Below are 12,383 nucleotides of genomic sequence, written 5' to 3' on the forward strand. Positions count from 1 at the left end.
TGTCAACAGCATGAAAGGATTGTACTGCAGAGTTTTAACTAGTGTTCTTGAGAATCCAAAACGGAAGAAACTTGATGGTTATTTAACATGAAATTTGATCTCTGACCAGCTGTAGGTAGAAATTCAAAATCCCCTTCCATTTAAAGAGCAAAATAGACTAGTTGGGTCAAGTGGTCTACCTCCCTCCTTTATCACCAGAAATACTGGACCCTAAACACATTGTTGATAAAACTTTGCTAGCAAGAACTCTGTTTGACTAGGGCTATTTTAGCCAGCACAGGTTCATTCATCAATGAATGGGATAAATCTTTATCTTAGGGACAGGGATCTTTATCTTTTAACTGTGTTATATGTAACTGCCCTAAGAGGGGAGTTTATTACAGTTTCATAACCTGATTATAAGATAAAATAACTATGGGCTATTTTCATAACCTGATTATAAGATAGAATGCCAGTGAACCAAAGGCCTTGTTTACACAACGACTGAAATGCACTGTATTTTTCTGCAAATCACACATCCCAACGCATCTTGTTTTGGGGAGGCAGAATGGAGCAAGAGATTTTTCCAGAGCCATGGCTGAATACGTGTCCCATGTGGAGCAGAGAATGGAGTCTGCGCATCAGTATCACTGTCTCACCCTGCAAATGCCCGAGCTTAATATTTAACCGAAAAGTGAAAAGCTGCTGCTAGTTTGACATCAGCTGTGATGGGTTTAAAGTTTGAACTACAGAATAGACTCTGTCCTTGAAGAGTAGACTCTACCTCTCCTGCAGGCAGCTGGAGCCCAATATGGACCCAGCCCTCAGCAACAATCACAGCATCCCTATACCTCCATTCCAGTATGGAAAACAGTTTCCTTACTTAAAGCATGCATCCCAATTTTGGAGGGCCAGTTTTTAGGGAGCAGTGCATGGGGTATGCAAGTAAACACAGTACTAGCAACTGGTTAGCAAAGCAGATATGACAATAGGAAATAAAGCCAAATTAATGCTTTAAGTGCTCCCATTAAAGTCACTTTGATATTGAAGAAAGGTTCCTTTGTAGTAGGTCCCTGAAGAAAGGCAGACTTGATGCCCAGAAGCTTGTCCAAAGATCTCCCAGTCATGCAGCTGCTCCAGTAAAGGATATCACAAAATATTCTTTACCTCTTGTTTAATTTAGTTGTCATTTACTTTCCAGGTCACCTTTACATACAGTTGTTGTTAGCATAGAGCTTCAATTCTACCTTAACAGTTCTTTAGTGTGATCCATGTCTGGTGGAAGAAGAACAACCTTGGTACCAAAGACTAATGCAGAATATTGCGTGTGATAGGCTGTGGGAAGGGGTCAGACTGAGGCTTCGGGGACCCATGCTTCTCAGGAGCTGTGTGCATTTCTTGTGATGGTTGGATCTAAGCATAGCACATGGAGCTGCCCAACTGTATTTATTTCTTCAGCATTGTGTACCCTATAAGACTTCAGAGGATGGGTTAACAGTGGCCACGGGTGAGCAGAATGCTTTAATTTCCTTGTGGGGGTGAATGTATGGATCCATTCTCTACAAGGAAATTAGATGGCAGTCTGTGGTTGAAACCATCATTAAGAACTGGGGGATCAAACTGAAATAAAGGAAAAGACAGCCGCCAAACCAAAAAGCCAAACTAGCAGACAGAGGTGGAAAAACTGGGATATAAGAAGTATACTAGTCTGTTCTTCCCATGTGGAGGATGACCTATGTGGGTATAATATAAAGAATATGTTTTCACTTGAATTTGGAAGTATTTTAATAGCTTTTGATTGTTTATATGCAACATGCTTTGTTTTTCTGTTTTGATAATTTACATTGAGGTTTCTGGCATGCTTCTCACAACAGTCCTTGTGACCCAGGTTGTATAAAATGTCCATTTGTTTCATGCAGCAGATATGAAATTTGTAACTAGGTAGGTCATATTGATTTTGCAGAACATGCTCCCCAAAGCTTCTATAAAGTCTGCTGTACGCACATAAACATGCGTGCATTCCCTTTTGTGCCCTATCATTGATTAGAGGTTCCTTTGAAATGGAAAACTTCACCTTTTAAAAAGGCTGTTACATTAGTTGATTCCTTTGCTTGCTTGAACTGATTTCCACTGAACTTGGAGAAGAGAAGCAGGGGAAGAGGTAGGGACTCAAAGGAAAGGTACTTGTCATTTACTGATAAAAACCTGAGCAGAAAATCGTTGCTGCTGAAGACACCTGATCCGCAGGCGTCTGTTACAGTAATTTAAACGCTTGGTGCACTGATATGAATGTTTTCCAGCAAAAAAACACCAAGAGACCCTCCAGTTTAGGATAAGGCGTTTTTGTTCCTTCTAGCACTTTACATAACATTTCCTTCCTTGTTTGAAGAAATGACTGAATGAACAAAAGCCTTCTAATAGTTTATTGAATGGAATCCCATACTCTCAACACTCGAAAAATATATTATTAGGCAGATTCTCCAGAGCTTGACTGACAGAGTAGGATCCAAGGTACAGCCATTCTGACTGCTGAAATGCCACACTTAAACTACTATGTTTACAATTAGTTATTTTATTACGAAAGTGTTTGATTGTATTTTATCCTTCTTTTCATGGTTACTCAGCACCCAGCTGGGATTTCTCATGTTTGCCAGCCTAAGGCTGTACATCGCCTATCATAGAGTACAGTATCAAGCGACCAGGCGTTTTTATATGTACGTTTAGAGAGAGAGAGAGAGAGTGTGTGTGTATGTGTGTGTAGCAGTAGGAATTTCTAGGGGTTTAGAGTTTACCAGGCCTTTAAATTACTTTTGATGTAGTTTATCTTCTATTTTAAATGTAGTGTAAATGTTATTTGTATTTTTTAAACGATTTTGAAAATCTTTCATATCTTACTGAGGCTGCAGCTCCTTTGTACCTGGCTCAGGATCAGCAGAAGCAGTTCATGCAGCACATTTTTATTTGCATTCCTGGGTCTGCACTTATTTAGATTTGATACTAAGACACTGGAACTTTTCCTGTTTCTACCTAACTGTTACCTACACAAGTTGTGCTATTGTGTGGAAGTAGCTGCTGCATATCTTTTCTTATGGAAACTTCATTATAGTAGCAATCATAATTTTTTTCTGGATAGCTCAAATTATGTCCTCAATCATTGTTCTTTTTTTCCAGAATCACTCCAGTTTTGCATTTGTATAAGAACAGGATTAGGTCTACTTCCATGCAGTAAAATTAAAACTCTTTGCAGACACTTAATTGCTTTAATTTCCTTTTGCTTCTGTGTGATAGTGAAGTAAATAGTATCATACGTATTTTATAAATGCATGAACTGAGGGTAAAGGCCAATTATCTACCAATTTTGTGTGTCTCTGTTTTTAGGTGCTTCATTTTGAGAGGCACTGAGCATCCCATTAGAAGTCAGTTTAGGCTGTGGGCTTGCAACATTTCCAAAATCTGGTTCCATTAAACTGGCCACGCAGTAACTGACACTTTCAAAATCAGCTGCACCTTTTTTGCAAAGTTGGCTGGAGGCTATGGTCGAATATACCACTTTAAAAAGTGGGAGAGAGCTACTGCAGGAACAACATATCAGCTGTTAGAAAGTAACTGTTATGTCTGCCTGATTTGCTAAATCACTGTATCTTTAATCCTGAATGAAAGAATGCTGAAGTTATAGTGGATTTGCAGCACCTGTGTTGCTACAGAATCACACAGTTGTAACAGTTGCATCATAAAAGGTAATACTGATATCGGTGGATTTCAGTGGCACTATTCTATCTGCCTTTTACCTGAAGCATCTTGCTCAGGGTCATAATGTAAATTGATTCCAGAGCTGGGAATAGACAATTGGCTTCCCAGCCATCCATCCTTTGTCCTAATGCAGGGGTGAGCAAAATGCATCCCACAGGCCAGATGTGGCCCACCAAGCCATTCTATCCGGCCTGCGGGGCCCTTAAAAAAATTTAGAAAATTAAAATTTATCCCCCCTGGCTGCCTATCATGCAGCCTCATTGGCTTGCCAAAACTCAGTAAGCAGCCCTCTGCCCAAAATAATTGCCTGCCCCTGTCCTAATGATTAGCTCCCACACATTCTCTTACCATAGTCTAATAATATTAGCATGTGTACATGTACATCCATACAAGACAAATAGAAAATTCTGCTTTATGGCAGTGTTGAATTGGACTTTTCTTTTTAGCTCAACATACTAAATTCTTTCCTATACACTAACAGAGCTGACAAAACTCCTCTACTCCAGGTTAATGTTTTTTAAATGCTCAGAGTTCAAAATGTGAGTCTTATTCATATTAAAATAGTACATTGAGAACTCCTGAAAACCATTGAATATAATGGAAACAGTAAATAGCTTCATACCATTATTCTCACAGATATTCTCATAATGGGGATACTTAAAGAAGCCTTATTTATTAGGGCAAATGTATATGGGTCGGAATTAATTTTTTAAAAATCTTTAATTGTTTTCCCATTATAGTTTTCACAGCAGTATGTAGTTAAATATTCATGATAATGCTGATGATATGCTAGAGGTCTGAAATAGATCTGGAGTCTCAAAACCAACACAGGTTATTTAACCCTTTTCATCTAATGCACCACCAGGGACTTGCTCAGTGCAATCCCAGAGCACAGGAATAATTAGAAGATAGTAATGAGGATTTAATTAGTCCTTGAGATATGCTGAAATAGGACCACTGAGAACTTTTCTGTTTGGACATGGATTGCAAGCAGAATTGATGCTATTGCCATTGCTGTGATGTGCCGGAAAATGTATTCTGTTGCTGGAGGCAGTTTCATGGCACCATTCTGTGCCTGTCAGATCTGCATGGAAGGTGCCCAGAGTATGATCTCCTGAAATTGTTGAACAGTACCCTTCCTCTGCTCTTCTACCTCCTCCCAGTAGCAGTTCTGTCATTCTTCCTACTTCCAGCTTTATTTGTTCCTATTGTTTACCTGGTCCATTTTAGGGAAGGGGGAGGGTTGTGATACAAATGTGTATTCCATTAAAAGCCATTTTGTGAAGAAAAACAGTGAGAAAATTCAGCCTTCTAGAATCCCGCTGGCGGAAAATCTGGAAGTGCTGAGTGAAATCTGGACCTGTTTGACACAGCCCTCTGTAAGCTTTATCTCTACATCTAGTCTTGATTTAGCATTAGATCTTCATAGAAATTATATTTATCAATAGCTGCAATGTAATAAATTTAAATGTCTTTTTGGCAGCAGAGATGTTATCTAGCAAGAGATAAGAACAGATGGAATATAATCAGACATTTTGATGTTCTGTTTTCCTACAAAAAAAAACTAAACAGCAAACTGAATTTCTGTAACTACAAGCTCCTGACTTGCTCATTAGCTTCATGTAAGGTTTTCTTTTTATTCCCTTTCACTTTTCCCCTCATCTATACACTGTCAGCAACTGAACGTCACCTTCATTTATTTTCTTTTACTAAAATGAGATGTATTTATTTATTATTATTAACATTGGTTATTATTAATTTATTTTCTTTTAATTTTTACTTGCTTGGAATGCATAAATACCAATCTCAGAATTTGTCTTTCATTTTTCTACTTAGATTGTGTCGTGGTTTAATACTGACATTTGATGATAGAAACTAAAATCTATTTCTTGAAAAAAAAACAGAGGAAAAGATAGATCAAAGAACTCTTATTGCAACAAAAAAGATACTGTAGCATGGTTTTAGATCTTAAAAGACTTTTTCCCCCGATTACATTTTTGTTCTCATTTGGGGATTTGGGATCCATTCAGAGCACAGAGGAGCCAGAGAATAAAATGATTTTTGTCATTAAAATTCTTCTGCTTGCCATGTTAATGATGACACCACTTAAGGTTAAATCAGACTTGGTAATAAGTTTACCTGATGTAGGCTGAAGTGTTTCAGGCTCTTGAAAAAGAAGACGTTCAAGACACGTAACAGAGTGCAAAGCTACAGGTATGTTTGGATGCCTTCTGCTCAGACCATTATCCAAGTGGGTCAATACAGTAAAGCTGAGTTCAAGCGAGTGTTCACAAACAGCATGCCAGCCTGGTAAAAGTCTTTATGCCTAGCAACCTGGCATTAAATGAGTTGTACTCTGGATAACCAGAAAACTTCCATGCAAGACACAGAGTAAGTTTTAGATGAAACACTGCATATTTTTAGAAGCACTTATTTATTATGAGGATGCTCCATAAAGCATTTTTTCCTTACCTTGAATGCCATTGCAAAATAATCTCAGCACTCCTTTCCCTGCTTCTTTCAAAGATTACACATACGCACATAAAAAATTGATCAAATAATTGGCAGAATTGTATAGGGGAAGCTTGCATTGCACTCTCTGGACTATGACAGCACTGATAGTCTCTCATCTTGTGACAGTAAATTCACCCACAGTCTTTAAGGAGATAAAGGTCATCATTTGTCTGTCTAGTGTTTTTTTTATTGGTACCATGTTACTTTGACTATGACAGTCAGAGTAGTTTTGAACTGAGCATAAGTGTGACAGTACAGCTTTGATTACTTCCATTTAATTAAATTTTTTATTTGAAATCCTGAAGTTGGGAGAAATGTAATAGAATGAACAAAGATGGAGTACAGTCTACATTCAATAATGTTATCAATTATATTTATTGGATGTAGTATCTGCGAGCTCTGATCAGGTACCAGGGCTCTATTGTGCTAGGTGCTGTACAAATGCAGAACAAAAATGCTTACGATATACAATAAATAATCAAAGTAGTTGGGACACAGGGTCTCTGCTTTTCTTTTTAGGCCCTTAAAGTCTTAATGGTGTTTGGCTTAGGTTCATAGCAGATGTTGAATGCAGACTGTTACTTTTTTATTTTAAAATATTCAAAGCGATGTCACAGTGACAAACTAAGTTAATTCTTAAAGGATCCAAGTGCTGGTTTCAGCAATGGATGGATGTGGGCTTCAGATTAGATTTGGATATCAAGTATATTCCCCTTCCCAGCTGCTTCAGCTTTGGGCTGAGCTAATGAGTTGTGGCACCAGTTAAATATACAGCAGTATTGCCTCTGTGCAAGAATGATTGAAGGGCCAGGGGAATGTTTTAAGAGTAACAAGCCACACTCAGAAAGAAGCCGTTCTCGGCACAATCCACCAAAGCAGGGCTAGGGATAAAAATGATACTAGTATAATCCAAATCCAAAATCAACTTTTCAAGTAAAGTTTGTATACTAGCGATTGGTCATGTTGTTGCTTTTTTTTTTTTTGCTGATGGTAAATGTTATATTTTTTAATTAATAGTTTATCTTTTAAGATTAATTGGATTTTTTTTATTTGCGGTTAGGAGAGGGGAACTGAATTATTATAAGAGAGTTCATACAATTGCCAACACCAGGACTTCTTAATAGAAAAGTTTCCACTGACTTCATTAGACAGCGTCTGAATTCTCTGCCTCCGGGTTCAGGGAATGAAAGAAGCTACAACCTGTCATTGATGAAGAAGTTGACAAAGTGACAGTGGCTGTTCCTGTCACCAGCATTACTGTGAAGTTACTGAGTATGATCACTGTCCCTGGGACAGCTTCCCTTTCTAGCCTGTAAAATCAGAGCTGCCCATGGTCTGCCTGATAATTTCAAGGAGGCTTGGCTTCAGTAGAGCCCTAGTTAATCTTTTGAGGAAACCTGCCTAGGTGTAATGAATTTCTAATGTAAGACCTTTTATTTCTTTTTACATCAGTCTGCAAAGACACTCGGCTGAGAGCTAAACAGTAATATATTTATCAGTAACTAGCATTTAGATCATTATTTTCCTCCAGAAGGATCCCAAAAGGATTTTTGTACTACAGCATAGAAGTTTATGGGAGGAGCCTTAGCCATTACTCAGGAAAAGCAAGGAGTCAGCCTGAACACAAAAAAGGTACAGCAGTGTGGGACCAAAAGACAACAGGCTTATGACCAGACAAAACAGAAGGAACTTACTGTATATTTTTAAGTCTTGTCCTCAAAACCATATATACCTTGTGGCATTCAAGATATTTTCTTCATAAGGAGGACCTGAGATGATCCATCGGCAGCATGAATATGAGTCTCCAGGAAAGCTAAATTTTTCAAACCTGAAATTTAGCCCATTAAGCCTGCAGAGCCTGCAGATTACACATTGAAAAATGTCATTCCCTTGCTGCTGTCCTCTGTGATTTTCATAAGTATGCATATTATTAGGGGAACATAGACAAATGTTGATTGTATACCCCAGACAGACTTCCCAGATTTTTCATGTTGATACTCAGATTAGTTCTTGCAGCCCAAGCCACCTAGTGAAATGGTTGTGGATTTTTATTTTTTTGACTGTAGCTTGCTGTTGTCCCAGTTTTCCAAGCACCAGAGCAAAAGGCATTTTGCACTGTGTTTGCAATGTGTTGAAATAGTGGCCTGAGAGCCACACAGACAGTAGTTTCTTTACCTCTGTCAATGTATCAACAGTTCCATAAACGTGTCTACTTCTGTGCCCTTAGCACTGCACTTAAAATTTACATCAGAGAGCATTAGGCAAGATTTGCATGAAGAAAGGTTGGATTTTTCTTTCCAAACTACCATCTGGGTAATCTGTCTGATCCTTCCCCTGATTCCAATTTATCAGTGATAGATGATATGAATTTCAAGGCTAGGCAGTAGCTGAGGGTGGTTGGGGTGGGAAAAAATTTAAACATTATTGCATGCCATACATAGGCAGGGTTTTGTAATATCAGAGAAAGAACTGGGAGAGATTCAGCCAGTTAACCTAATAGCGCAGCTGGTAGAACACTAGGGGGTCTGGGTTAAAGCCTGAGCTAGGTCATTAGTTTCCATCTTCCCCAAAGCTATTCACATTGTGAAGAGAAAAAGGCGCACAAATAAACAGCAAAGATATTGCAAGATACTCAAGCATAATAGAAAATTATTTTTTTAGAAAATTATTTTTTTAGAAAATAAGTAAAACAACCAATATTGCTCAATAGGAACTAGGCCTTTTGCAAAAAAGGAAAAATAGCTTTAGCACTCATTGCAGGAGGCGATGCTTTTTCTGAGGTGGTGTTTTGCGTAACTATTATTTCACACATGCCGAGAAACATCTTTTGTTGAACTGGTGCAAAGAAACAAGGCAGTCATTCTGCAGTTAGCAGATGCCAACATGAAAACAAATTGTCCAGGTGCCAAAGGGAAAGCATGTTGCATGTCACTGTGGCCCAGAGAACCTTGAATGTTCTGGCATGCTTGTAGGAGAAGCTGAGGTTTTAGGCTCACTAGCAGAATAGCTCAATGCAGAAATCTGATTTCTGTGATGCTGTGGCAAAAATAAAAGCATTTCTTTTTCAGAGAGTTTTCAAGTTCTTTGTAGAATAAATTGTGACGAGTCAGCTCTCACATTAACCCTTTTCCCCCTATACACGTTTAAGATCCTTCAGTTTTTCACCAAATAAAAAATATGGTATTTCTTGAAGTGGAAAAAGATTTCTGGTTAGGAGCCAATTAGGAGCCAATAAGCAACCCTGTTGTAGCTTCACTTCCATTGTTCTTTTGGGTCAGTTTCCAAATGATCCTGCGGTGTTGCAGCCCTTCAATTACGGGAAATGTGTTTTTTAGTAATTGCTCAGAGTCAACTTGTTTACCATAGGAGTGCTTCATTCAGGGGCAGAGCTCAGTCTCTGCATAATAAGAGAACTGGTTACACTGGCTCATGCCAGAATCACCTAAAGGTACATTTCAGGTCTTTTACCAGAACCTCTCATATGTCTTTTACCTTAATCAACTAGTGGTGTTCATGTGCATGTGCGGCTCTTCTCTGAGACTTCAGTACCCCAGTTGCCATTTGGCAGTCAATCCCTTAATTCCAACTGTGCAGTGGCCTGAGGCCCAGCTGTCCCAACCTGGAAAGGCTGTTAACTGTCTGATACCTTCTCAGACAAAACGGCTGAGTCAGTGACCCATATCTCTCCCCCAGATGAGACATAGATAAGGTGTCACCTATTTCTCTGTAATATGTGTTCAGTTAGGGTGGCAATCTTATAAAACCACAGGGCTATGTCTTGAGTCTCAGTTGTGAGTCAGGACCATTTATGACCATTATTTCCATCGTTAAGAAGCATGGCATCACTTTTGTTGAGTGTTGGCAGCTCTTGAAGCCCCAAATTAAGTCTTCTTATTTTGTTGTCTTTCTCTCCCTCTGTCTCTCTATACATACCCACAAGTCCCCAATGACTCTCACATTGGTTTCTCACATTCTTGTTTTCTTTTGAACAAAGTGTTAGCAAGTGACAGACACCCCCTGCTTCATTGGTACCACTTAGCACTGCAATTTAACAGTACTAATAATGGATTGGAGTCTGACTAAGTAGATGCTTTATTATTTTGATGCTGTTTTTCACTAGCCTGTTAGACTAGGGATAATGGAGACTAACAGTTTGATATATAAACCCATACTCCACTGCATACTACTTGTACTCATGCCTAAGAATCTGTGGCCCACTGTCAGATATTGCCAAGTCAAGGGGGAACACCTTGTTTAGCAAAAAGAAGATATGTATGCTCACCTGTCTGACTGTATTACATTATCGTAAGTCATATCTCAGGGAAGGGAAAATAACGGTGTAGGACAAGTACATAGGCTTTTTCCAGCTGATATAAAGAAATTCATGAGTACTTTGATTCTGGCGGCCAGATTATCCTGAGCCTCCAACATGGGCTGTCTTGCTTAGTTTGGCTTGAATTTTTGGCATAGGGGGCAAGGCTTAACGGTCTAATATTATTGTTCATTGTGGCCAGTATAAAATATCCAGGGTCCTTCTCTTAGATTTTTCAATCCCTAAATGATCTCCCTATATCCTTTTTAACACGTTTTTCTTAACACCGTAGAAATAACCATCCTTACGTGTTAGCCAGGCTACAGCAATAAGAGGTTTAAAATTAAAGCCAGCTAACGCTGGCTTCCCATAAATATTGGTGTGAATTGTTTTTTCATTCATGAGCTAAGAACAAAGCATCTTTTTTGTATTGAATGTGCAGTTTTTGTTAGTTCCTGCAATGTGGAAGTAACTGGTCTCCAATTTTAATTGTCTGGTTACAAGAATGATATGTCAGTACCCTCCTTGGTGGTGTTTGTGGACAACCTGCTATGTACTGCGGCCAAGATTGGCTCTCTTTAGTTAACTTCTTCATTTCCTCAAATTATTTATTAAGATTTGCATCCCATTTCCACTGGACTTGATCCTTCGGTAGAGTTCTTGGGTCACTGCTTTGGACAGCCAGATCTAGCACAAATTTCTATACCTTCCAAGGAATCTTTAGACCCTTTCCTTGTCCTTTTGGGCAGGCATATTGATGAAGACCTCAGCCTTGCTGTGATCTACCTGTAGGTCTTGCTGTGGTAACTTCTCTTCCAAGTGTGTTCTTTCCATTACAAAGAATTTACAACTTTGTTTAGCTTTAACCCAGCGGCCGTCACTCTTTTGAAAGTTGCTGGGAACACTGTTCATATTCTGCTATTCTTTTCCCTAGATCAAAGCATTATCTCTATAAGCCATAGTACTCTCTCTCTGTATTGTGAAAATTTTGTTGTTTGGTGAAACACCTCAGTTGCTAAAAGCTATCCAAATGTCAGCCTGAGGAAACAGCATCTCCCAGAAGGGGTGATGAATGTGCACAAACATGTATTATGTTTTTTTTCTAATGCATCCAGCATGGAACAGTATTTTTTCACCAGGCTTCTCACCCAAAATTTAGTTCCTTTAGGTTACATAAAATGTTCCCTGTTCCTGGCACTATGTTGGGGTGTGTCCCTTTGTCCAGTTTAGCATTTTGTAAATATCCCCATTGCTTTCCAACAGATGGTCTATTTATCTTCTACTGCAATATTCCCTGTTGCTCCCATGAAGAATTCCTCTGAGCTAATGGTGCTGTAATCATCTGTCTTGTCCACACTGTGCATGCTCTGCTGCCAGGCATTATCTTGGCTTGTGCTTTTTCCACTGTACATACTAGTTCCATGTTCTTTGAGCTTTGTATGCCTGCTTGAAAAGAAGTTATCAGAAAGTCTTCTGATGTTTTATCTATCATAAAGGTGACTTTGTAAGAATCATGCATGTTGACAGCATCCGTTGCTTGCAGTTACAGAAGAATGTGCCCTTTAAACCTTCTCCTGTTGCACACATTTTCAGGGACTGTCATCTCTGGTGGGGCTTTTAACTGCTGCACCCGACTACCCAGGATATTAACTTACTGTGTTTTACTTCTATATGATATTTGCTGATTAGTCAGAGGCAAATAATCTATTACATTTGATGTTTGACTGATCAGCTTTGCACAATATGAGCCTGTGCACAACATAACTGGTTCCACCTGGCTAATGCCAATGCCTTTTGGCACAATATAGTAGCTTATAGAGATACCTGA

General features: G+C 38.9%; 1 protein-coding gene across 16 annotated transcripts in view; it reads left to right on the forward strand.

The window, feature by feature from the left end:
• Positions 1–12,383, forward strand: part of ARID1B (AT-rich interaction domain 1B) — a 446,992-nt gene that overhangs the window by 331,069 nt on the left and 103,540 nt on the right. The gene's annotated exons all lie outside the window — the stretch shown is intronic.

This window comes from Crocodylus siamensis, chromosome 1, assembly GCF_052110815.1.
Source record: "Crocodylus siamensis isolate JL-2025a chromosome 1, ASM5211081v1, whole genome shotgun sequence".
In the NCBI taxonomy this organism is placed as follows: Eukaryota; Metazoa; Chordata; order Crocodylia; family Crocodylidae; genus Crocodylus; species Crocodylus siamensis.